Here is a 26,779-nt window from a genome sequence, read left to right as displayed (position 1 = left end):
CGCTCCATTCCCACTCGGACCTCACCGTCCTTGGCCTCTTGTACTGTTCCACGGAAGCTCAACGTAAACTCGAGGAACAGCACCTCATCTTCCGATTAGGCAGTCTGCAGCCTTCCGGTCTCAATATCGAGTTCAACAATTTCAGATCATAACCTCGTCCCCTATTTCATTTTCACATATTTTTCCACTCCTTTCCTTTCCCCCCCCCCTTTCCTTTTGTTTCTCTCTCACACCTGGCAGCTATCTTTTGCCCTGCCAGTACACTTTACACCTAATCACAGCCTATTACCATCCCGTCTAGCTTCTAATCTCTTTTACTTCTTTTGGTTCTTTAATTCTTTTGTCCGATCGCAGCCCTGCCTTCGATCTAGTTCCTTTTCTCTCCAGTTTTGAAGAAGGGTCAAACCCGAAACGTCAACTCAAATTTCTCTCCACGGATGTTGCCTGACTTGCTGAGTTTTTCCAGCATTTTCTGTTGTTATTTCTGCAAACATTTGCTTTGTTCAAACGCCGGTCGGTCCCACCCTACAAAAAAAGTAAACTGCGTGGAGGTGAATGTCCCCCTCGGGCGGGAAGGGGGAGGGGAGTGGCCGAGACTTCGGCAGAAGAGACTCAGGGGAAACCCGGCGCAGGCGGTCAGGACTCGGGTCTGAAATCTCGGATCGGTGACAAATGCAGGTGCTGCGGGACGACAGCATTTCTATAGAGCTTTCAACATGGACAAACATCCCGATGTCACCTACAGTGACAACTCTTCAAAGATTCTCCCCGGTGTCCTGGCTGATATCTATCCCTCAAACAACATCACTAAATAAAACAGATTATCTGGTCATTTTCACATTGCTGTTTGTGGGAGCTTGCTGTGCGCAAATTGGCTGCTGTGTTTCCTACATTACAACAGTGACCACACTTCAAAAAGCGTTTTGAGGCATCCCCTTTCTTTCTGTTGTTCTTCCTTCCTTCCTTCCTTTCTTTTCTTCCTTCCTCTTTCTTTCTTTCCTTCTTTCTTTCCTTTCCTTCCTTCTTTCTTTCTTTCCTTCTTTCTTTCCTTTCCTTCCTCTTTCTTTCTTTCCTTCCTCTTTCTTTCTTTCCTTCCTCTTTCTTTCTTTCCTTCCTCTTTCTTTCTTTCCTTTCCTTCCTTCTTTCTTTCTTTCCTTCTTTCTTTCTTTCCTTCCTTCTTTCTTTCCTTCCTCTTTCTTTCTTTCCTTCCTCTTTCTTTCTTTCCTCTCCTTCCTTCTTTCTTTCTTTCCTTCTTTCTTTCTTTCCTTCTTTCTTTCTTTCCTTCTTTCTTTCTTTCCTTCCTCTTTCTTTCTTTCCTTCCTCTTTCTTTCTTTCCTTCCTCTTTCTTTCTTTCCTTCCTCTTTCTTTCTTTCCTTCTTTCTTTCCTTCCTTCCTTTCTTTCCTTCCTTCCTCTTTCTTTCCTTCTTTCTTTCCTCTCTTTCTTTCTTTTCTTCTTTTCTTTCTTCATAAAGTAAAGCGGGTGCCGAGCCAATGAAGCAGAGCTTAGGAGGGGTGACCAGAAAGAGGTGGCTTTTAAGAAGTGTCTTAAAGGAGGAGAGAGAGGTGGAAAGGCGGAGAGGTTTAGGGAGGGAATTCCAGCCAGGGGGACCTAGGCAGTTGAATTTCTTCTTGACTTCCTGGCAGTTGAGGCTCCATTGCTCTACTTTTCCTGCTGGCAAGAAAATGAGACAAATTTTGACAGTACTCTGACAGGGAAGCACCGACTTCAATAGATTGAATATCGGGCGAGTGAGCTAATAGTCGGCAAATGCCAGTCTGCCTGTTTGGCATCCCCACGCTTCTCCAGTGTTGCCCCATCACTCCTGCATTGGAATGAAGTCGAACACTCTGCACGCCTGGGTCGTGCCTCGCTCCGCACGCGATATGTTCTCCGCGCCGCCGCCACGTGCTTGGGAATGTCGTCTTCTCTTGCAGGCGGCAGCCAGGGTGGCACTAAGTGTCCTCACTGTACTCAGTAGCCAGGCTCACAGCGGCATACAGCAGAGAGTAAATCCTCTCACCCTCGGTGCCTCACGAGTGTGGCCAAGTGGCAGGTTCGTGTGGTATGTGACGCCTCGACGGTGGGCAGTAGCTGCCGCGGAATCCTTCTCTGCTGCCCGCGGTGGAATCTAACACAAGAATGGCGATGAAGTCAACTGCGTTCACTGAAAGGTTAGACGGGAGTCCTTGATAAGAACATAAGAACATAAGAAACAGGAGCAGGAATAGGCCACTTGGCCCCTCGAGCCTGCTCCGCCATTCAATAAGATCATGGCTGATCTTGGGCTCAAAGCCACTTCCCTGCCCGCTCCCCATAACCCTTCACTCCCTTATCTTGCAAAAATCTGTCTATCCACCTTAAATGTATTTAATGACCCAGCCTCCACAGCTCTCTGGGGCAGAGAATTCCACAGATTTACGACCCTCTGAGAGAAGAAATTCCTCCTCATCTCAGTTCTAAAAGGACCCTTTATTCTGAGACTATGCCCGAGTTCTAGATTTCCCCATGAGGGGAAACATCCTCTCTGCATGATACTTTACTCTCAGAGGCTGGCAGCCCTTACCATCTCCTGCTTCAGTTCTGAGGAGGCGTTGGAAAACTTGGAACAGAGAAGGTTAAGAGGTGACCAAATAGTTCAAGATGATGAGGGGTTTTGATAGAGAGTAGATAGAGAAAAACTACTCTTTCTGGCGAGTGGGGTCAATAGCCAGATGCATTGGCAAAAGATCGAGAGGGGGGATGAGAAGACATTTTATTCACTCAGAGAGTTGTCGGGATTGTGAATGCTCGACCTGAAAAGGTGGTGGCAGCTGATTCCATCCATAATTTTAAAAGGAAGTTGGACAGGTTGTTGAAGATGAGGAACTCGCAGGGTTACGGACAAAAAGCGGGGTCCAAGCGCGACTGCTCTCTCAGAGAGCTAGCACAGGCACGGTGGGTCGAGAGCTAGCACAGGCACGGTGGGTCGAATGGCCTTCTTCTGCGCTGTATGTTCCTATCATTCTGAGTTCTGCCAACACTCACTTCACTGTGCATGGTTGAGGCATGAATGAGACCTGATACCAGTGGTTTTTAATGGCGCCTCGTTGCCGGCCTTTATCTAGTGCGGTCCCCAGCACCTCTATTTCTTTGACGCTGCTTTCAAACCCAAAACTGGTGAATGCGTAATGTGGAAAATTCAAAACTTTTTCTGTCCTGGCCTCATTGCAATAGGTTTTCAACCTGCTACGAGTAATAAGGAATAAATATTGGCTAGCACACTAGGGAGAACTCCCCAGCTCTTCTTTGTAATAGGGGCTGTGGGATCTTTTACGTCCACCTGAGAGGGCAGACGGGGCCTCAGTTTAACATCTCATCCAAAAGACAGCTCCCCCCCCCACAACCCCGACAGTGCAGCGCTCCCCTCAGCATTCTTCTTCTTCTTAAGCAGTCCCTCGGAGCCGAGGATGACTTGCTTCCACATATAAAATGAGTTCTCAAGTTGACTGATGAGTCCAATGCGGGACCTACAGTCTCTGTCACAGGTGGGGTAGATGGTGGTTGAAGGGGCGGGTGGGTGGGGTGCTTGGGTTGACGTGCGCTCCTTCCGCTGCCGGCGCTTGGCTTCCGCTTGCTCCCGGCGAAGAGACTTGAGGTGTTCGGCGCCTTCCCGGATGCTTCTCCTCCACTTTGTGCGGTCTTGGGCCAGGGATTCCCAGGTGTCGATGGGGATGTTACACTTTTTCAAGGAGGCTTTGAGGGTGTCCTTGAAGCGTTTCCTCTGCCCACCTGGGGCTCTCTTGCCGTGCCGGAGCTCCGAGTAGAGCGCTTGTTTTGGGAGTCTCGTATCGGGCATGCGGATAACGTGACCCGTCCATCGGAGCTGATTGAGCGTGGTCAAAGTTTCGATGCTGGGGATGTTGGCCTGAGCGAGAACACTGACGTTGGTGCGCCTATCCTGCCAATGGATTTGCAGGATCTTGCGGAGGCAACGTTGGTGGTACCTCTCCAGTGCTTTGAGGTGCCTGCTGTACATGGTCCATGTCTCTGAGGCATACAGCAGGGCGGGTATCACTGCTGCTCTGTAGACCATGAGCTTAGTGCCGGGTTTGAGGTCTTGGTCTTCAAACACTCTCTTCCACTGAGTCCCATTTCACTTTCTCCCCTTCTTTCCCCCATCCCCCTCTGTACCCTTTAAAAAAACAATTCCTAGTGTACGAAGCCAGGTAGGGTCGAGCCAAGTGGGTTGCCGGGTGAGCCTGCCCCTTTAAGAGCTGCACCTATGTTCCACTTTCTCCAGCAACGGTGCGGGGAGGCGGAGCGGGGGAGGGAAGACTGGCTTTTAGTGGGCTGGTCCGCAAACAGCTCAGTATCTGGAGCTCTGAGTGAAGTCCTTTTAAAAAGCGTTTGTGCAATTGTCGAGCAAGCCACTGTTTGAATGGTCAGCTAGCAGGGATGGGGGTTGCTTTGCTGCCCTTACCACCGCCCCCCCCACCCCACCCACCGCCCCACTCCCCCTCCCTCCCTGCTTCCCTCGTTGCCAAGGGGTTAAAACAACATTTCTTCAAACTGCCTCTGAAGTAGACAGAATCCACCACCGCCGCTGGGAGGAGCCTGTGGAACCCGGCGGGTCTCACCAATTGGTCCGCTCGCCACCCCCTCCCCACTCCGAACCAGGCCAGCATACATTATGTTAATGAGCGAGCAGTTTGGTGCCTGAGATAAGAGATTGTGGGGGGGGGTTTACTCACTCCTGGATTGTACAGAGCTGGGCTCATTCAAGTTCCTTATCCTCACCGCTCTGTGCATTGAGCAACGCGTAAAGGGGAAAAGCAGGGTCCAAAAGGGGGAGGCTGAAGACCGAGGTGGAGATCGAACTCCCACCCACCCACCCCCCCCCCCCACCACCGAGGGATTTGGGATTCATCTTTGCACGGGAATATTCGGAGCTGAGCTCAGGAGGGAGTGCGACTGCCTTTTGGATTTGGCTCAAGGTAACAAACACCTAACTTTGCCTACACTTTTCTGGCTGTGCTTTTCTCCCTGTGAGAAACATCTCAAAGCACCAACCCGCACCTACTCCCCCAGCCCTCCCTCCCTCTCCCGCCGATGAATTTTTTTGTCTTGCAGTGTCAGCCATGGCTCAGTTGGTAGCACACTTGCCTCTGAATCAGAAGGTTGTGGGTTCAAGTCCCACTCCAGGAACTTAAAGCTAGGCTGACACTCCAGTGCAGTACTGAGCGAGTGCTGCACTGTCGGAGATGCTGTCTTTCGGATGAGACGTTAAACCGAGGCCCCGTCTGCCCTCTCAGGTGGATGTAAAAGATCCCGCGGCACTATTTCGAAGAAGAGCAGGGGAGTTATCCCTGGTGTCCTGGCAAATACTTATACCTCAACCAACATAACAAAAACAGATTATCTGGTCATCACATTGCTGTTTGTGGGACCTTGCTGTGCACAAATTAGCTGCCGTATTTCCCACATTACAACAGTGACTGCACTTCAAAAGTACTTCATTGGCTGTAAAGCGCTTTGAGATGTCCGGAGGTTGTGAAAGGCGTTATATAAATGCAAGTTTTTCTTTTATAATACTCCTGTGCGGCGCCTTGGGACGTTTTACTGTTAAAGGCGCTATATAAATACAAGTTGTTGTTGTTGAAGAAATTAAAGCAAGATCCCAGGAATTAATTTCCATAAAGTCGCCTTCACCTCAACACCTTTCCTGTTCATCCTCACTGGTGGGGGGGGGCGGGTGGGGGGGGTGGGGGGTGGGGGGCGGGGGGGGGCGGCGCAGGGTGGGGCGGGGGAAGGGGAGAAATATGTCATGGGGTTAAAATCATTGTCCCCAGGCTTTATTCATGATTCGTGATTGTTACGATGAAAAGCTGCGCACTTATTAACTGGACGCATAAAGAGGCACTTTTCTTTATTTTTCCTTCCCGCTCAGCTTTTCTGCCCGCGTTTGCATAACCGATGGCGCCATTATGTCAAAAAGGTTGTGGGTTCAAGTCCTGCCCCAGACACTGCCCTGTCGGAGGCGCCGTCTTTCCGATGAGACAATAAACCCGAAACCCCGCCTGCCCTCTCAAGCGGGACGTAAAAGATCCCGCGGCCACTATTTCGAAGAAGAGCAGGGGGTTGGGGGGGGGGGGTTGCGTGGGAGTTATCCCCGGTGTCCTGGGCCAATGTTTATTCCTCAATCAACATCACTAAAAACAGATTATCTGGTCATTACCTCATTGCTGCTTGTGAGAGCTTGCTGTGCGCGTTTCCCTACATTACAACAGTGACTCCACTTCAAAAGTACTTCATTGGCTGTAAAGTGCTTTGAGATGTCCGGTGGTCGTGAAAGGCGCTATATAAATGCAAGACTTTCTTTTTTATGTTATCAGGGAGCCAAAAGTCTGCACGGGCTCTTCGTATCACTTATTTGGTAACTACACGGCCTAGTCTAGCACACTGATCCCCAGTCTGATTTACCTGGTCTCAGTTGGGACGGTGTGGGAGAAGGGGGTTGGTGGTGGGGAGGGGGTGGCGGAGGGTAAAGATCGCGTTTCAATTGCTTTGATAATGGCGTAAGTTAATCGAGACCGTAATATCTGCACAAGTTGGGGGGGGGGGCGGTGTGGGAGGGGCGGAGGTGTGGGGGGGAATAGAGATTTAAAATTCATTGGTGTAGAAATTGGTCTCGGGCAATGGCGTAACGGACTTATCCCATCGGCCTCCCGTTATACGCCCGGCCCCATAATCAGGTCCGTTGGCTTCACTTGGGCTGGGCGCATTGCCCGATGTGGTACCGCCCGTTTAACACCGCCGGTCAAGATGGATTTCCACCCCAACACATCGATAAAAATTACAGACGGATCGCATGAAGAGAAAAACTGGACGGATCGCATCCCCTTTAACATAGCAATTCTCTATGCGGAAAATCAAAAGCCCCAGGATACGAGACCAAAGGATTTGCTCAATCTGAAAGAAAGTCTTGCCGCGCCTTTCACCACCTCAAGATGTCCCAAAGCGCTTTACAGCCAATTAAGTACTTTTTGAAGTGTAGTCGCTGTTATAATGTAGGAAACACTGCAGCCAATTTGCACACAGCAAGCTCCCAGAAGCAGCAATGTGAAAATGACCAGATAATCTGTTTTAAGGGATGTTGGTTGAGGGATAAATATTGGCCAGGGCACCAGGGATAACTCCCCTGCTCTTCTTCTAAATACTGCCACGGGATCGTTTACATCCGCCCAAGAGGGCAGACGGGGCCTCGGTTCAATATTTGATCCAAAAGACGGCCCCTCCGACAGTGCGGCGCTCCCTCAGCACTGGCACTGGGAGCGTCAGCCTAGATTTTCATGCTCAAGTCTCCGGAGTGGGGCTGGAACCCACAACCTTCTGACTCCGAGGCGAGGGTGCCGCGGCTGAATTAAGTCAGTAAAGAGCCAAGGTGTTTCCCGTGTGGCTGCAGAGGCGGCCCAGGAGGAGTGAGATTCGTGAAGGGAGCGGTGAGACTCAGCACCTCTGCAAGAACAGGGGGATCAAAGGGATCAAAGGGACGACTTGGCAAGACCGAGCTCCCTGGGAGACTCAGTCTCGGAACATCACAGGAAGGTAAACAAACCCCTCGGCCTCAGATGATTTGATTGAAACCATTTTGAGCAAAGTTTAAAGAAACACGCAGAAAACGCGAGGAGTGCTGACGGGAGCAAGATCTCTTTGCCTCGAGCGGTTTGGAAAGTCGCCGCGGATTTCCGCAAAGCTGCCGAGGAATTCCCTCCCTAAACCTCTCCACCTCGCTCTCCTCCTTTAAGACGCTCCTTAAAACCTACCTCTTTGGCTAGGTTTTTGGTCACCTCACAGAATCACAGAATCACAGAAAAGATAGAGGCCATTTCGGCCCATCGAGCCTGCACCGACACATATCCCACCCGATCCCCGTAACCCCTACACCAACACATATCCCACCCGATCCCAGTAATCCCTACACCAACACATATCCCACCCTATCCCCCGTAACCCCACGTATTTAATCCCCCTAACACTAAGGGTCAATTTTTTTTATCATAGCCAATCAACCTAACCCGCACATCTTTGGACTGTGGGAGGAAACCGGAGCACCCGGAGGAAACCCACGCAAACACGGGGAGAATGTGCAAACTCCACACAGACAGTCACCCGAGGCCGGATTCGAACCCGGGTCCCTGGCGCTGTGAGGCAACAGTGCTAACCACTATGCCACCGTGCTGTCCTACTATTTCCTTACATGGCTCGGTGTCAAATTTTGTTTGTATAACCACTTCTGCGTCAGCTGTGGCTCAGTGGGTAGCGCGCTTGCCTCTGAGTCAGAAGGTTGTGGGGTCAAGTCCTACTCCAGGCACATGAACACATAAAGCTAGGCTGACACTCCAATGCAGTACTGAGGGAGTGCTGCACTCAGAGGTGCTGCCTTTCAGCTGAGACGTTAAACCGAGGCCCCATCTGCTCTCCCAGGTGGATGTAAAAGATCCCACGGCACTATTTCGAAGGAGAGCAGAGGAGTTATTCCCGGTATCCTGGCCAATATTTATCCCTCAACCAACATCACTAAAAAACAGATTATCTGGCCATTATCACATTGCTGTGGGAGCTTGCTGTGCGCAAATTGGCTGCCGCATTTCCCACATTACAACAGTGACTACACTCCAAAAGTACTTTATTGGCTGTAAAGCGCTTTGAGATGTCCGGAGGTTGTGAAAGGCGCTATAGAAATGCAAGTTTTTCCTTGTGAAGTGCCTTGGGATGTTTTATTATAATAAATGCGCTATATAAATACAAACAGGTGTTGTTGTTGTTGAGTTTGCTTTAAGAGCTGCGAGCTCGGAACTCGTGCAGGTGGGATTTTCTCTCCCGCCACCACTTATTCAAATGTGTCGGGCGCGCGTTGCCGACGCCCCAACGTTTGTCAAGGGTGGCGGAATGGCGGTCGACACGAGGCCTGGTTTCCCAGGCCTCTCCTGGGTCACAGGGCTTGAGGAAAAGCGGACCCAATGCCTCTTGCGTTATGGGGAAATTTATATGCGAGGCTGGCAGACAGGATGAGCTCAGAGAGGGCACGAGTTGTAAAAGGAGAGAATGGAGGGGCGGGGGGTGGTAGGGCAATGGGGGAGCCCTGGGAGACGCTTGGCTTGGTGGGTAAGGGGAAGGGAGGCAAGCGGCAGATGTAGCTGGACAGCGGCCTCAATCTTAGCGACCAGGGAAGTCCATGAGCTCCTCGCAATTATATAGGGCCCTGGTGAGACCACACCTGGAGTATTGTCTACAATTTTGGTCTCCTTACCTAAGGAAGGATATACTTGCCATAGAGGGAGTGCAACGAAGGTTCACCAGACTGGTTCCTGGGATGCGGGGATTGTCCTTTGAGGAGAGATTGAGTAGACAAGGCCTATATTCTCCAGAGTTTAGAAGAATGAGAGATGATCTCATTGAAACACAGAAAATTCTTACAGGGCTTGACAGGGAAGATGCAGGGAGGATGTTTCCCCTGGCTGGGGAGTCTAGAACCAGGGGTCACAGTCTCAGAATAAGGGGTCGGCCATTTAGGACTGAGATGAGGAGAAATTTCTTCACTCAGAGGGTGGTGAATCTTTGGAATTCTCTACCCCAGAGGGCTGTGGAGGCTCAGTCATTGAGTATATTCAAGGCTGAGGTCGATAGGTTTCTGAATATTAAGGGAATCAAGGGATATGGGGATAGTGCAGGAAAGTGGAGATGAGGTAGAAGATCAGCTATGATCTGATTGAATGGCGGAGCAGGCTCAAAGGACCAAATGACCGACTCCTGCTCCTATTTCTTATGTTCTTATGTTCGCACTTGCTGTTGGAGGTGAGGGTGGAGGGTGGCGGGCAGGCAGGGGAGGGGAGTTTAAGAAAACGGTTGGTAGTGAAGAGAATCCAGGGATTATCTTTGCAGTCCGGGATGATTCATGGTCATTTTCCTGCTGGTGCCGGCCACAAATATCACTGGATTAATTTGTATGCTGGGTTTTGAACTCTGGACCTCTGGGGTGCACTGCTGAGTGTTGGCAGCACTCTCGCCTCCTGCGTCAGAAGCTCATGTGGTTCAAGTCCCACTCCAGAAACTTGAGCAGGCAATCTAGGCCGGCACTCCAGCGTGACACTGAGGGAGCTCTGCACTGTCGGAGGTGCCGTCTTTCAGATGAGACGTTAAACCGAGGCCCCGTCTGCTCTCTCAGGTGGACGTAAAAGATCCCACGGCACTATTTTGAAGAAGAGCAGGAGAGTTATCCCCGGTGTCCTGGGGAGAAGATCTAACCCTCAACCAACATCACTGAAACAGATTATCTGGTCATTATCACATCGCTGTTTGTGGGAGCTTGCTGTGCGCAAATTGGCAGCCGTGTTTCCTACATTACACCAATGGCTGTAAAGTGTTTTCAGACATCCCCTTTCTTTCTGTCGTTCTTCCTTCCTTCCTTTCTTTGTTTCTTTCTTTCATCCTTCCTTCCTTCCTTTCTTTCTTCCTTCTCTTCCTTTATTTCTTTCTTCATCATAAAGTAAAACGGGTGCCGAGCCAATGAAGCAGAGGTCAACAGTTACAACAGTGACTGCACTCCAAAAAGCACTTCATTGGCTGTAAAGCGCTTTGAGACGTCCGGTGGTCGTGAAAGGCGCTATAGAAATGCAAGTCTATCTGTCCTTCTTTAATATTGATCCCTCAACCAACATCACGAAAAACAGATTATCTGGTTGTTATCACAGAATAGTACAGCACAGAAGCAGGCCATTCGGCCCATTGAGTCTGTGCCAGCTCTTTCAAAGTGCTGTTTGTGGGAGCTTGCTGTGCGCACATTGGCTGCCACGTTTCCTACATTACAACAGTGACTACACTTCAAAAGTACTTCATTAGCTGTAAAGCGCTATGGGGCGTCCTGAGGTTGTGAAAGATGCTGTAGAAAGGCTAGACTTTCTTTCGTTCTTACCAGGACCATCATGTTACAGTACCATGATCCAGCACTAATCACCCTTTCATTTTTGTCAAATCTATCCCGGAGTTTTCCAGGAGAATGGAAGACCTCTGCTCTCCAGTTCTCAGCTGAAAAAACGTCACGCTTGCCCTTTTTTATATACTTTCCCCAAATCCCTGCTCTTGCTGGAATTGTAAATCTCGTTTGGACTTGTATCCCTCGAACATGCCGGCTCAGCTGTCATGGAACTTGTTTTTTTCTGCCCTCTAAAGGCGAGTTGGTTCAGGCTAACCTCAAGTTTGACAATCTGCCGACAACTAGTTAGGGAATCAGCAGATGCATTGTGTTCTCCTTAACACTCTTCCCCCGCCACATCCTATTTACCATGGCACAAGCAGCACAGCCTGTTCCCAGCGGAGGGGATTAACCCTCTCACACACCTCTTCCCATTCACAGTCAGACACCGGAGCAGCCTGTACACAGCGTAGGGGATTAATCCTCTCACCCACCTCTCCCCATTCACAGTCAGACACCGGAGCAGCCTGTATACAGCGTAGGGGATTAACCCTCTCACCCAGCTCTCCCCATTCACAGTCAGACACCGGGCAGCCTGTTCCCAGTGGAGGGGATTAACCCTCCCACCCACCTCTCCCCATTCACAGTCAGACACCGGGCAGCCTGTTCCCAGCGGAGGGGATTAACCCTCTCACACACCTCTCCCCAGTCACAGTCAGACACCAGGCAGCCTGTTCCCAGTGGAGGGGATTAACCCTCTCAGCCATCTCTGCCCATTCACAGTCAGACACCAGGCAGCCTGTTCCCAGCGGAGGGGATTAACCCTCTCACCCACTGCTCCCCATTCACAGTCAGGCACCAGGCAGCCTGTTCCCAGCGGAGGGGGATTAACCCTCTCACCCACCTGTCCCCATTCACAGTCAGACATGGAGCAGCCTGTTCCCAGCAGAGGAGATTAATCCTCTCACCCACCTCTCCCCATTCACAGTCAGACACCAGGCATCCTGTTCCCAGCGGAGGGGATTAACCCTCTCACCCACGCCTCCCCATTCACAGTCAGACACCAGGCAGCCTGTTCCCAGCGGAGGGGATTAACCCTCTCACCCACCTCTCCCCATTCACAGTCAGACATGAAGCAGCCTTGTGTTAACGCGATGCCATGTTCTTACTTAATAAAAGCCTTTAGTTTTAAGCTTTAACCTTTTGGATTCAGGCAGTTATTTGGCACATCAATTTTATTAAGTAACAACTTTTGGAAGATGGATCGATTTTTGAAACCAGAGCGTCTGGATATCGATCCCCATTCGGCAGATGCATCGGAAGAAATTTACGCATTGGCTTCAATGTTTTGAACACTTCATCGCATCGATCGATCCGACGGTTAACAAGTTGGGTCTTCTAACCAACTTGGTAAGTCATCAAACTTACTCTATAATTGAAGATATTACTACATATGAAGAGGCCCTCGCAGCTCTTAAGGCCCAGTACCTTAAGTCGGTTAATGAAGTATATGCCAGGTATCTTTTGTCTACTCGCAGGCAATTACCCGAGGATCCCGGGACGATTTCCTGCAGGACCTTAAGGCTTTGGCTAAGGATTGCAACTACAAGGCTGTCTCTGCCATAGTGTATCAGGAAGAAGCCATCCGTGATTCTTTCATATCTGGCCTCCGATCTAATTATATTAGACAGAGACTCCTCGAGAACGACTCGTTAGTTTTAAAAACGGTCGTCGCTACTGCTCGATCGTTAGATGTAGCCCAGAAGAATTTAGAAGTGTATGCATCAGCCCATGCGTCTCTCTCAGCCTCGTGTGTTCCGAGTATGGAGGCATCCATAACACCAATGGAGCCTCCACTTAATCCTATTGTTGCGGCTGTACCTCATGGGTCTAAGTGTTATTTTTTGTGGCCAATCTAAATACCCCAGGCAAAGATGCCCAGCCAGAGAGGCTACCTGTTTTAAATGTAAGAAACGGGGACATTTTAGTAAAGTGTGTAAGGGTAATCCTGTACCCGATGTCTTCTCTGCTGCCGCCTATCGTTTTACTCTAGCCTCGGCTACGGTTGACCAGACCATACCGTGTTCCTTGTCGAAATCTATGATGGACATCAAGATTAATGGTCGTCCTACTGGGTGTTTGATAGACTGTGGCAGTACTGAAAGTTTTATACACCCCAACCTTGTTAACTCCTGTTCATTGAACGTGTATCCTACTCGAAGTGAAATTGTGATGGCGTCCAAGTCCCTTACTTTGGAGGTAACTGGATATTGTAAAGTCACATTGACCATTAAGGATACGGAGTATAAGGACTTTAAACTCCTCATGTTACCTCAGTTGTGTGTGAACTTAATTTTAGGCTTGGACTTCCAGTGTCAGCATGAGAGCGTTACCCTTAAGTATGGTGGATCTCAGCCTCCACTCACAGTCTGTGGCCTTTCTACTTTAAAAGTAAGTCCGCCTTCTTTGTTCGTGAACCTTGCTCCTAATTGTAGACCTATAGCGACTAAGAGTTGACGGTATAGTTCAGAAGATAAAACATTTATAAAAGAGGAAGTGGAAAGGCTTCAACGGGAGGGAATCATCGAACACAGTAATAGCCCGTGGCGTGCCCAGGTGGTGGTGGTTAAAACTAATGAAAAGAAAAGACTTGTGGTCAATTATAGCCAGACTATAAACTTGTATACCCAATTAGACGCCTATCCTTTGCCTTGTATTTCTGAGATGGTGAACCAGATAGCTCAGTACCGCGTGTTCTCCACCATTGATTTAAAGTCTGCCTACCATCAACTCCCCATCAAAATAGAAGACCGACCTTATATGGCCTTCGAAGCTAATAGGTGCCTGTACCAATTCCTTAGGGTGCCCTTTGGAGTGACGAATGGGGTATCCGTCTTCCAACGGGAGATGGATCGTATGGTGGATGAATACGCGTTGGAAGCAACATTCCCGTACCTGGACAATGTTACTACCTGTGGGCGCGACCAAAATCTTGCAAAATTCCTCGAGACTGCAAAGAGGTTAAACCTGACCTACAACGAAAACAAGTGTACCTTCAATACTACACGTTTGTGTATTCTTGGTTGCGTTGTGGAGAATGGGGTAATCGGGCCAGATCCTGAAAGATTACGCCCACTTAAGGAATTACCTTTACCTCACACTGTAAAAGCTTTAAGAAGGTGTCTGGGATTCTTCTCGTACTATGCCCAGTGGGTGGCTAGCTACTCAGATAAAGTCCGACCTCTTATTAAGTCGACGTCTTTTCCGCTATCGGCGGAAGCTCAGGAGGCTTTCTTTAATATCAAACGGGACATTGAGAAGGCAGTGGTATGTGCCGTGGATGAGAAGATCCCTTTTCAAGTGGAAAGTGATGCATCTGATTTTGCGTTGGCAGCAACTCTTAACCAAGCTGGTAGACCAGTAGCTTTCTTCTCTCGTACATTGCAAGGACCAGAAGTTCGACATTCTTCAGTGGAAAATGAGGCACAGGTGATTATCGAAGCAGTCAGGTATTGGAAACATTATCTCGCTAGCCAACGTTTTACGCTTATTACAGACCAGCGATCTGTGGCCTTTATGTTCAATACTAAGCAGAGAGGCAAGATCAAAAATGATAAAAATTTTAAGATGGCGAATAGAAATGTTAACATATGACTATGATATTCAGTACAGGCCTGGAGTATTCAATGAGCCATCAGACGCTTTGTCACAAGGATTATGTGCTAGTCTAGGTGTAGATAAGCTTCAAAATCTCCACGACGCACTCTGCCACCCTGGGGTTACCAGAATGAACCACTTCATTAAGTCCCACAATCTACCCTACTCTATTGAGGAGGTCCGGACAATGACCAGAACCTGTCGTGTTTGTGCTGAATGCAAACCCCGCTTCCATAAGCCGTCCAAGCCAGCTCACCTTATTAAACCAACTCGACCATTTGAGCGTTTGAGTCTCGATTTTAAAGGCCCCCTTCCATCGAGCGACCGTAATGTCTATTTTCTTAATATTATAGACGAGTACTCTCGGTTCCCTTTTGTTATCCCCTGTCCGGATGTGACCAGTGCTGTTGTAATTAAATGCCTCTGCCAACTGTTTTCCTTGTTTGGCATGCCTAACTATATACATACTGATAGGGGTTCTTCCTTTATGAGCGAAGAATTGCGACAGTTTTTGCTATCGAAAGGGATTGCAACGAGTAGAACTACCAGCTATAACCCTCGTGGTAATGGGCAGGTCGAGAAAGAAAATGCGACAGTGTGGAAGGCTATCGTACTGTCTCTGAAGTCGCGAGGCCTGCTGACCTCTCGCTGGCAGGATGTCTTGCCAGACGTGCTGCATTCCATAAGGTCTCTTTTCTGTACAGCGACGAATGCCACCCCTCATGAAAGGATGTTTAGCTTTCCAAGAAAAGCTACTAATGGAATATCGTTACCCACATGGTAGACGACCACAGGCCCTGAGCTGTTGCGCAGACATGTGAGAGGCCACAAGACTGATCCACTGGTGGAGGAAGTACAACTCCTCCATGCTAATCCCCAGTATGCGTACATTCAATATCCGGATGGGCGAGAGGATACGGTCTCTATTAAAGATCTTACACCTGCTGGAGCTCGAAAAGAGTTCGATACTGAAAGTAGAGTTTTCAATCGTGGTATTGGACCTTCAGAGACACAAATCCTAAGTGTGGAAAACACTGATGATTCTGGGAATTCGAATGAACCGGAGTTAGTACGCCGGGAGCAGCCTCAGCAAGAGTTACATCGTTCCCAGAGGACTATCAGACCTCCTGACAGACTGAATCTATAGCAGGGGGTGAATGTGATGAAATAACTCTGTGTTCTGACATTTGTATTGTCTGTTGTTGTTGTACTTGCTAATGTCTGGAATGTTCTACAGATGTAACCACTAATGCTCCTCCCTAGCCCCGCCCCTCTGGATCCTCCGGATTGGTGTGAGTCTTATTCATAAGGGCTGGGTCGGTGATGAATGATGGCTGCCTTGTGTTAACTCGATGCCATGTTCTTACTTAATAAAAGCCTTAAGTTTTAAGCTTTAACCGCTTGGATTCAGGCAGTTATTTGGCACATCACCCTCTCACACACCTCTCCCCATTCACAGTCAGGCACCAGGGCAGCCTGTTCCCAGCGGAGGGGATTAACCCTCTCACACACCTCTCCCCATTCACAGTCAGGCACCAGGGCAGCCTGTTCGTAGCGGAGGGGATTAACCCCCTCACCCACCGTTGCCCATTCACAGTCAGACACCGGGCAGCCTGCTCCCAGCGGAGGGGATTAACCCTCTCACCCACCGTTGCCCATTCACAGTCAGACACCGGGCAGCCTGTTCCCAGCAGATGGGATTAACCCTCTCACCCACCGCTCCCCATTCACAGTCAGACATGGAGCAGCCTGTTCCCAGCGGAGGGGAATAACCCTCTCACCCACCTCTCCCCATTCACAGTCAGACACTGGGCAGCCTGTTCCCAGCGGAGGGGAATAATCCTCTCACCCACCTCTCCCCATTCACAGTCAGACACCGGGCAGCCTGTTCCCAGCGGAGGGGATTAACCCTGTCACCCACCTCTCCCCATTCACAGTCAGACATGGAGCAGCCTGTTCCCAGCGGAGGGGATTAAACCTCTCACCCACCTCTCCCCATTCACAGTCAGACACCAGGCAGCCTGTTCCCAGCGGAGGGGATTAACCCTCTCACCCACCTCTCCCCATTCACAGTCAGACACCAAGCAGCCTGTTTCCAGCGGAGGGGATTAACCCTCTCACCCACCTCTCCCCATTCACAGTCAGACACGGAACAGCCTGTTCCCAGCAGAGGGGATTAACCCTCTCACACACCTCTCCCCATTCACAGTCAGACACCAGGCAGCCGGTTCCCAATGGAGGGGATTAACCCTCTCACCCACCTCTCCCCATTCACAGTCAGACACCGGGCAGCCTGTTCCCAGCGGATGGGATTAACCCTCTCACCCACCACTGCCCATTCACAGTCAGACACCGGGCAGCCTGTTCCCAGCGGAGGGGATTAATCCTCTCACCCACCTCTCCCCATTCACAGTCAGACACTGGGCAGCCTGTTCCCAGCGGAGGGGATTAACCCTCTCACACACCTCTCCCCATTCACAGTCAGGCACCAGGGCAGCCTATTCGTAGCGGAGGGGATTAACCCCCTCACCCACCGTTGCCCATTCACAGTCAGACACCGGGCAGCCTGCTCCCAGCGGAGGGGATTAACCCTCTCACCCACCGTTGCCCATTCACAGTCAGACACCGGGCAGCCTGTTCCCAGCAGATGGGATTAACCCTCTCACCCACCGCTCCCCATTCACAGTCAGACATGGAGCAGCCTGTTCCCAGCGGAGGGGAATAACCCTCTCACCCACCTCTCCCCATTCACAGTCAGACACTGGGCAGCCTGTTCCCAGCGGAGGGGAATAATCCTCTCACCCACCTCTCCCCATTCACAGTCAGACACCGGGCAGCCTGTTCCCAGCGGAGGGGATTAACCCTGTCACCCACCTCTCCCCATTCACAGTCAGACATGGAGCAGCCTGTTCCCAGCGGAGGGGATTAAACCTCTCTCCCACCTCTCCCCATTCACAGTCAGACACCAGGCAGCCTGTTCCCAGCGGAGGGGATTAACCCTCTCACCCACCTCTCCCCATTCACAGTCAGACACCGGGCAGCCTGTTCCCAGCGGAGGGGATTAATCCTCTCACCCACCTCTCCCCATTCACAGTCAGACACTGGGCAGCCTGTTCCCAGCGGAGGGGATTAACCCTCTCACCCACCTCTCCCCATTCACAGTCAGACACCAGGCAGCCGGTTCCCAATGGAGGGGATTAACCCTCTCACCCACCTCTCCCCATTCACAGTCAGACACCGGGCAGCCTGTTCCCAGCGGATGGGATTAACCCTCTCACCCACCACTGCCCATTCACAGTCAGACACCGGGCAGCCTGTTCCCAGCGGAGGGGATTAATCCTCTCACCCACCTCTCCCCATTCACAGTCAGACACTGGGCAGCCTGTTCCCAGCGGAGGGGATTAACCCTCTCACACACCTCTCCCCATTCACAGTCAGGCACCAGGGCAGCCTATTCGTAGCGGAGGGGATTAACCCCCTCACCCACCGTTGCCCATTCACAGTCAGACACCGGGCAGCCTGCTCCCAGCGGAGGGGATTAACCCTCTCACCCACCGTTGCCCATTCACAGTCAGACACCGGGCAGCCTGTTCCCAGCAGATGGGATTAACCCTCTCACCCACCGCTCCCCATTCACAGTCAGACATGGAGCAGCCTGTTCCCAGCGGAGGGGAATAACCCTCTCACCCACCTCTCCCCATTCACAGTCAGACACTGGGCAGCCTGTTCCCAGCGGAGGGGAATAATCCTCTCACCCACCTCTCCCCATTCACAGTCAGACACCGGGCAGCCTGTTCCCAGCGGAGGGGATTAACCCTGTCACCCACCTCTCCCCATTCACAGTCAGACATGGAGCAGCCTGTTCCCAGCGGAGGGGATTAAACCTCTCTCCCACCTCTCCCCATTCACAGTCAGACACCAGGCAGCCTGTTCCCAGCGGAGGGGATTAACCCTCTCACCCACCTCTCCCCATTCACAGTCAGACACCGGGCAGCCTGTTCCCAGCGGAGGGGATTAATCCTCTCACCCACCTCTCCCCATTCACAGTCAGACACTGGGCAGCCTGTTCCCAGCGGAGGGGATTAACCCTCTCACCCACCTCTCCCCATTCACAGTCAGACACTGGGCAGCCTGTTCCCAGTGGAGAGGATTAACCCTCTCACCCACCTCTGCCCATTCACAGTCAGACACTGGGCAGCCTGTTCCCAGCGGAGGGGATCAACCCTCTCACCCACCACTCCACATTCACAGTCAGACACTGGGCAGCCTGTTCCCAGTGGAGGGGAATAACCCTCTCAACCACCGCTGGCCATTCACAGTCAGATACTGGGCAGGCTGTTACCAGTGGAGGGGATTAACCCTCGCACGCACCTCACCCCATTCACAGTCAGACACCGGGCAGCCTGTACACAGTGGAGGTGATTAACCCTCTCATCCACCTCTCCCCATTCACAGTCAGACACCAGGCAATCTGTTCCCAATGGAGGGGTTTAACCCTCTCACCCACCTCTCCCCATTCACAGTCAGACACCGGGCAGTCTGTTCCCTGTGGAGGGGATTAACCCTCGCACCCACCTCTCCCTGTTCACAGTTAGACACCAGGCAGCCTGTTCCCAGCGGAGGGGATTAACCCTCTCACCTACCTCTCCCCATTCACAGTCAGGCACCGGGCAGCCTGTTCCCAGCGTAGGGGGTTTACCCTCTCACCCACCTCTCCCCATTCACAGTCAGACACTGGGCAGCCTGTTCCCAATGGAGGGGATTAACCCTCTCACCCACCTCTCCCCATTCACAATCAGACGCTGGGCAGCCTGTTCCCAACGGAGGGGATTAACCCTCTCACCCACGTCTGCCCATTCACAGTCAGACACCGGGCAGCCTGTTCCCAGCGGAGGGGATTAACCCTCTCACGCACCTCTCCCCATTCACAGTCAGACACCAGGCAGCCTGTTCTCAGCGGAGGGGATTAACCCTCTCACCCACCTCTCCCCATTCACAGTCAGACACTGGGCAGCCTGTTCCCAGCGGAGGGGATTAACCCTCTCACGCACCTCTCCCCATTCACAGTCAGACACTGGGCAGCCTGTTACCAGCGGAGGGGATTAACCCTCTCACCCACCTCTCCCCATTCACAGTCAGACACCGGGCAGCCTGTTCCCAGCGGAGGGGATTAACCCTCTCACGCACCTCTCCCCATTCACAGTCAGACACCGGGCAGCCTGTTCCCAGCGGAGGGGATAACTCTCTCACCCACCTCTCCCTGTTCACAGTCAGACACTGGGCAGCCTGTTCCCAGCGGAGGGGATTAACCCTCTCACGCACCTCTCCCCATTCACAGTCAGGCACCGGGCAGCCTGTTCCCACCGGAGGGGATTAACCCTCTCACCCAGCTCTGCCCATTCACAGTCATAAATTGGCCAGAAAAAGCAATAATCCTGAGGATTGGGAGCAGTTAAGGATTCAACAAAGGAGGACAAAGGGATTAATTAAGAAAGGCAAAGTAGAATATGAGAGTAAGCTAGCAGGGAACATAAAAACTGACTGTAAAAGCTTTAATAGATATGTGAAGAGAAAAAGATTGGTGAAGTCAAGCGTAGGTCCCTTACAGTCAGAATCAGGGGAATTTATAATGGGAAACAAAGAAATGGCAAACCAACTAAATTCATACTTTGGTTCTGTCTTCACAAAGGAGGACACAAATAACCTCCCAGAGATGCCGGGGAACATAGGGCCTGATGAAAGGGTGGAACTGAAAGAAATCAGTATTTGAAGGGAAATGGTGTTAGGAAAATTGATGGGACTAAAGGCCGATAAATCCCCAGGGCCTGATAATCTACATCCCAGGGTACTTAAGGAAGTGGCCCTGGAAATAGTAGATGCATTGCTGGTCATCTTCCAGAACTCGATAGACTCTGGAACAGTACCCATGGATTGGAGGGTAGCTAATGTTACCCCACTACTCAAAAAAGGTGGTCGAGAAAAAGCGGGGAATTATAGACCGGTAAGCCTGACATCGGTAGTGGGGAAAATGCTAGAATCTATTATAAAAGATGTAATAGCAGAGCACTTGGTAAGCAGTGACAGGATCGGACAAAGTCAACATGGATTTACAAAAGGTAAATCATGCTTGACTAATCTACTGGAATTTTTTGAGGATGTAACTGGTAAAATAGATAAGGGAGAACCAGTGGATGTGGTGTATTTGGACTTTCAGAAGGCTTTCGATAAGGTCCCACATAAGAGATTAGCGTGCAAAATTAAGGCACATGGGATTGGGGGCAAGGTATTGACTTGGATAGAGAACTGGTTGGCGGACAGAAAGCAAAGAGTTGGAATAAACGGGTCATTTTCCGAGTGGCAGGTAGTGACTAGTGGAGTACCGCAAGGATCGGTCCTAGGACCCCAGCTGTTCACAATATATATTAATGATCTGGACGAGGGAATTGGATGTAATATCTCCAAATTTGCAGACGACACAAAGCTGGGTGGGAGGGTAAGCTGTGAGGAGGATGTCGTGAAACTCCAGTACAATTTGGACAGATTGGGTGATTGGGCAGAAACATGGCAAATGCACTATAATGTGGATAAATGTGAGGTTATCCACTTTGGTGGCAAAAACAGGAAGGCAGATTATTATTTGAATGGCAATAGATTGGGAGAAGGGGAAGTGCAAAGAGACCTGGGTGTTCTTGTGCACCAGTCGCTGAAGGTAAGTATGCAGGTGCAGCAGGCGGTTAAGAAGGCAAATGGTATGTTGGCCTTCGTAGCAAGGGGGTTCGAGTACAGGAACAAGGATGTCTTGCTACAGTTGTACAGGGCCTTGGTGAGACCGCACCTTGAGTATTGTGTGCAGTTTTGGTCGCCTTACCTGAGGAAGGATGTTCTTGCCATGGGAGGAGTGCAGCAAAGATTCACCAGGCTGATACCTGGGATGGCAGGAATGACGTATGAGGAGAGATTGTGTCGATTGGGCTTATACTCACTGGAGTTTAGAAGATTGAGAGGGGATCTCATCGAAACTTATAAAATTCTGTCAGGCCTGGACAGACTAGATGCAGGACGGATGTTTATGATGGCCGGGGAGTCCAGAACCAGGGGTCATAGTCTAAGAATAAGGGGTAAGACATTTAGGACTGAAATGAGGAGGAATTTCTTCACCCAGAGAGTGGTGAACCTGTGGAATTCTCTGCCACAGGGGGCGGTGGAGGCCAGTTCATTAAATATATTCAAAAAAGGGTTGGATATATTTCTTAAGGCTAAAGGGATCAAGGGATATGGGGAGAAGGCAGGGACAGTACACAATTTGGATGATCAGCCATGATCTCATTGAATGGCGGAGCAGGCTCGAGAGGCCGAATGGCCTACTCCTGCTCCTATCTTCTATGTTTCTATGTTTCTATGTCAGACACATAGCCAAGCTGTTCACGTCAAAGTGGAGGGGGGAGGGGGTGGATTTTACCCGCTCGCCTATCTCTTCACATTCACAGTCAGACACCGGGACCACTTATTCCATGCGGAGGGCAATTGACTATTCAATTCCAGTTTGCTTTCAAGCACCTCAATTCATTTTGATGTGTTTGTTTGCACATGTCTTGACCATTGAGTTATTTCCTGCATCTTGGGTTCTTTTTTCTTTTCTCATTTTAAGTTTGGGCACACACCGGATTCTCTTAAAAACCCATCTGGTTCACTAATGTCCTTCAGGGAAGGAAATCTGCCGTCCTTACCCGGTCTGGCCTATATGTGACTCCAGTCCCACAGCAATGGGGCTGACTCTTAACTTACTTCTAAAATGGCCTAGCAAGCCACTCAGTTGTCAAGAAGGCAGCTCACCACCACCTTCTCAAGGGCAATTAGGGATGGGCAATTAATGCTGGCTTTGCCAGCGACGCCCACATCCCATGAATGATTAAAAAAAACACAGCTTCACCTTCAACGAGTGTTCGGGCAGAGTGTTTTTAGTCAGCACAGGTAGGGCACCATGATACCTTTGGCTTCAGTATCAGCTGTGGCTCAGTGGGTAGCACTTTCACCTCTGAACCTAGAAGGGTATGGGTTCATAGCCCCACAGACTAGAGCACAAATCTAGGCCGACACTCTCAGTGCGGCAGTGAGGCAGCGCTGCGCTGTCGGAGGTGCCGTCTTTCGGATTATCTGGTCATTATCCCATTGTTGTTGGGGGGAGCTTGCTGTGTGCAAATTGGCTGCCGCGTTTCCTACAGTGGAACGGGGTCCTCAGAGTTAAGCTATTAGCCCTTACATGGGATTTTTAGAAAGATAGAAAGACTTGCATTTATATAGTGCCTTTCACGACCTCAGGGTATTCCCAAAGCATTTTACAGCCAATGCAGTACTTTTGAGGTGTGGTCACTGTTGTAATGTAGATAAACACGGAAGCCAATTTGCGCACAGCAAGCTCCCACAAATAGCAATGAGATAACGACCAGATAATCGTATTTTTAGTGACATTGGTTGAGGGATAAGTATTGGCCCAGGACACCGGGGAGAACTCCCCCCTGCTCTTCTTCGAAATAATGTCATGGGACCTTTTACGATCATCTGAGAGAGCAGACGGCGCCTCGGTTTAACGTCTCGCCCGGAAGACGCCACCTCCGACAGTGCAGCCCGCTCCCTCAGTACTGCCCTGGAGGAACCCTCAGAGCCGCGCGTGAAGTTTGAACAGCCCTTACAAAGTTTAGGATTACACCTAAATCAAAAAAGCAGAGGGCTGCAGCAGAACATGGAGTGGGGTAAGGGGGGACGGGTTTGAGGCTGAGGTCTGGGGTTCGCTGATGTCAATGAAAATTCATTGCATAGATTAATAAGTAATGCTTTGGCAACATAAAGCACAGAAGTAAGTGGAAAAAAATAGGCTTCCATTTGTATCTGAAATACATGTATATACATATATATATATCTATAAAGAGAGCAGCACAACTGAAACGGAATGGATAGCAGCTTATCAGAGCCGTCTCAAAAGAGCTTTACTCTAATTTAGTCACTGCACGTCTTTGAATGGCTCTCAGTGTGAGTAAACAATCCCCAAGTGATGAAAGAATGCCTTGTTAGTTCGCTATCGGCGAATGGCCTTGAATTGTCGAATGTTTTTAAAGATTTTAATGTCTAATCTTTAAATGGCAGCTGGTGTGTTTTTTCTTCTTCCTCCCCTTTCTTTACTCAGCAACGGAGGCCTTGTAAAACCAAATTAATAGACAAGGCCTCAGAGCCTGACTGTTACCATAGCGACAGAAAGTTTGTCAGCCGCTTGTGCCCTGGTGCTTTCCAAGATAAAATATTTCAATTTCAATGGGGCTTTCCAAGAGGTTCCTTCTGAATAGAGGAAAAAAATTAAGTTGGGTCAGCCTAACTGCCAGCCAGCTGATTATTTGTAACACGAACAGGAAATTAGGAACGTCAGGAACAGGAGGAGGTCAGTCAGCCCCCTCGCATTCCCCACAGTATTTATTTATAATATTTATAAAGGAGTAAGGTATTAACCTCAATTGCCACATGGGCTGGATTTTGGTCTTTACCACCTGGTCTTCAAGCACCTCCTAGGTGGAATACAGATAGGAAAACCACGCGGTAAGGATCGCAGGGCCCTTATAGAACACGCTAGGATTTCTTTACGTTCATTTCAATTAAAGCAAAATCTGGCAGGTTCAGTTACTGCAAAACTCCATGCCAGAGTTTTCTTTCTGCGCTACAAATAAGCAGGAAATATGGATGATGGATATTGGAGGAGGTTGCAATAGGTCAGACACTGTCCTTTCCCCCTCTGGGACTGGGAGGTGCAGTGGGTCAGACACTGTCCTTTCCCCCTCTGGGACTGGGTGATGCAGTGGGTCAGACACTGTCCTTTCCCCCTCTGGGACTGGGAGGTGCAGTGGGTCAGACAATGTCCTTTCACCCTCTGGGACTGGATGGTGCAGTGGGTCAGACACTGTCCTTTCCCCCTCTGGGACTGGGTGGTGCAGTGGGTCAGACACTGTCCTTTCACCCTCTGGGACTGGGTAGTGCGGTGGGTCAGGCACTGTCCTTTCACCCTCTGGGACTGGGTGGTGCAGTGAGTCAGACACTGTCCTTTCCCCCTCTGGGACTGGGTGGTGCAGTGGGTCAGACACTGTCCTTTCCCCCTCTGGGACTGGGTGGTGCAGTGGGTCAGACACTGTCCTTTCACCCTCTGGGACTGGGCGGTGCAGTGGGTCAGACACTGTCCTTTCACCCTCTGGGACTGGGTGGTGCAGTGGGTCAGACACTGTCCTTTCACCCTCTGGGACTGGGTGGTGCAGTGGGTCAGACACTGTCCTTTCCCCCTCTGGGACTGGGTGGTGCAGTGGGTCAGACACTGTCCTTTCCCCCTCTGGGACTGGGCGGTGCAGTGGGTCAGACACTGTCCTTTCCCCCTCTGGGACTGGGAGGTGCAGTGGGTCAGACACTGTCCTTTCCCCCTCTGGGACTGGGTGGTGCAGTGGGTCAGACACTGTCCTTTCCCCCTCTGGGACTGGGTGGTGCAGTGGGTCAGACACTGTCCTTTCCCCCTCTGGGACTGGGCGGTGTCGTGGGTCAGACACTGTCCTTTCCCCCTCTGGGACTGGGTGGTGCAGTGTGTCTGACATTGTCCTTTCACCCTCTGGGACTGGGTGGTGCAGTGGGTCTGACATTGTCCTTTCACCCTCTGGGACTGGGCGGTGCAGTGGGTCAGACACTGTCCCTTCCCCTTCTGGGAATGGGTGGTGCAGTGGGTCAGACACTGCCCTTTCCACCTCTGGTACTGGGTGGTGCAGTGGGTCAGACACTGTCCTTTCCCCCTCTGGGACTGGGCAGTGCGGTGGGTCAGACACTGTCCTTTCCCCCTCTGGGACTGGGTGGTGCAGTGGGTCAGACACTGTCCTTTCCCCCTCTAGGACTGGGCGGTGTAGTGGGTCAGACACTGTCCTTTCCCCCTCTGGGACTGGGTGGTGCAGTGGGTCAGATTCTGTCCTTTCCCCCTCTGGGACTGGGTGGTGCAGTGGGTCGGACACTGTCCTTTCCCCCTCTGAGACTGGGTGGTGCAGTGGGTCAGACACTGTCCTTTCCCCCTCTGAGACTGGGTGGTGCAGTGGGTCAGATACTGTCCTTTCCCCCTCTGGGACTGGGTGGTGCAGTGGGTCAGACACTGTCCTTTCACCCTCTGGGACTGGGTGATGCAGTGGGTCAGACACTGTCGCTTCCCCTTCTGGGAATGGGTGGTGCAGTGGGTCAGACACTGCCCTTTCCACCTCTGGGACTGGGTGGTGCAGTGGGTCAGATACTGTCCTTTCCCCCTCTGGGACTGGGTGGTGCAGTGGGTCAGACACTGTCCTTTCCCCCTCTGAGACTGGGTGGTGCAGTGGGTCAGACACTGTCCTTTCCCCCTCTGGGACTGGGTGGTGCAGTGGGTCAGACACTGTCCTTTCACCCTCTGGGACTGGGTGATGCAGTGAGTCAGACACTGTCTTTTCCCCCTCTGGGACTGGGTGGTGCAGTGGGTCAGACACTGTCCTTTCCCGCTCTGGGAATGGGTGGTGCAGTGGGTCAGACACTGTCCTTTCCCGCTTTGGGACTGAGTGGTGCAGTGGGTCAGACACTGTCCTTTCCCCCTCTGGGACTGGCTGGTGCAGTGGGTCAGACACTGTCCTTTCCCCCTCTGGGACTGGGCGGTGTCGTGGGTCAGACACTGTCCTTTCCCCCTCTGGGACTGGTTGGTGCAGTGGGTCAGACACTGTCCTTTCCCCCCCTGGGACTGGGTGGTGCAGTGGGTCAGACACTGTCCTTTCCCCCTCTGGGAATGGGTGGTGCAGTGGGTCAGACACTGTCCTTTCCCCCTCTGGGACTGGGCGGTGTCATGGGTCAGACACTGTCCTTTCCCCCTCTGGGACTGGGTGGTGCAGTGGGTCAGACACTGTCCTTTCCCCCCCTGGGACTGGCTGGTGCAGTGGTTCAGACACTGTCCTTTCCCCCTCTGGGACGGGGCGGTGCAGTGTGTCAGACACTGTCCTTTCACCTTCTGGGACTGGGTGGTGCGGTGGATCAGACACTGTCCCTTCCCCTCTGGGACTGGGTGGTGCAGTGGGTCAGACACTGTCCCTTCCCCTCTGGGACTGGGTGGTGCAGTGGGTCAGACACTGTCCTTTCCCCCTCTGGGACTG

General features: G+C 51.1%; 1 protein-coding gene across 2 annotated transcripts in view; it reads left to right on the top strand.

Annotated features, from left to right (window-relative positions):
- LOC147095910 (discoidin domain-containing receptor 2-like) overlaps positions 1–26,779 on the top strand; it is a 239,370-nt gene that overhangs the window by 62,580 nt on the left and 150,011 nt on the right. Inside the window, exon 1 of one of the 2 annotated variants that reach the window (XM_085974917.1) lies at positions 4,874–4,974. The exons of the other annotated variant lie outside the window; for it this stretch is intronic. The gene's annotated coding sequence lies outside the window, so the exon portion shown is untranslated. Of the gene's footprint in view, positions 1–4,873; positions 4,975–26,779 lie in introns of those variants that run through there. 2 annotated transcript variants of the gene reach the window in all.

Source organism: Somniosus microcephalus, unplaced genomic scaffold, assembly GCF_052327205.1.
Source record: "Somniosus microcephalus isolate GS21.2 unplaced genomic scaffold, FLI_Smic_1.0 unresolved_chr1, whole genome shotgun sequence".
Classification (NCBI taxonomy): domain Eukaryota; kingdom Metazoa; phylum Chordata; class Chondrichthyes; order Squaliformes; family Somniosidae; genus Somniosus; species Somniosus microcephalus.
The sequence above is the reverse complement of the archived record's forward strand: the minus strand, read 5'-3'. Positions and strand labels throughout refer to the sequence as shown.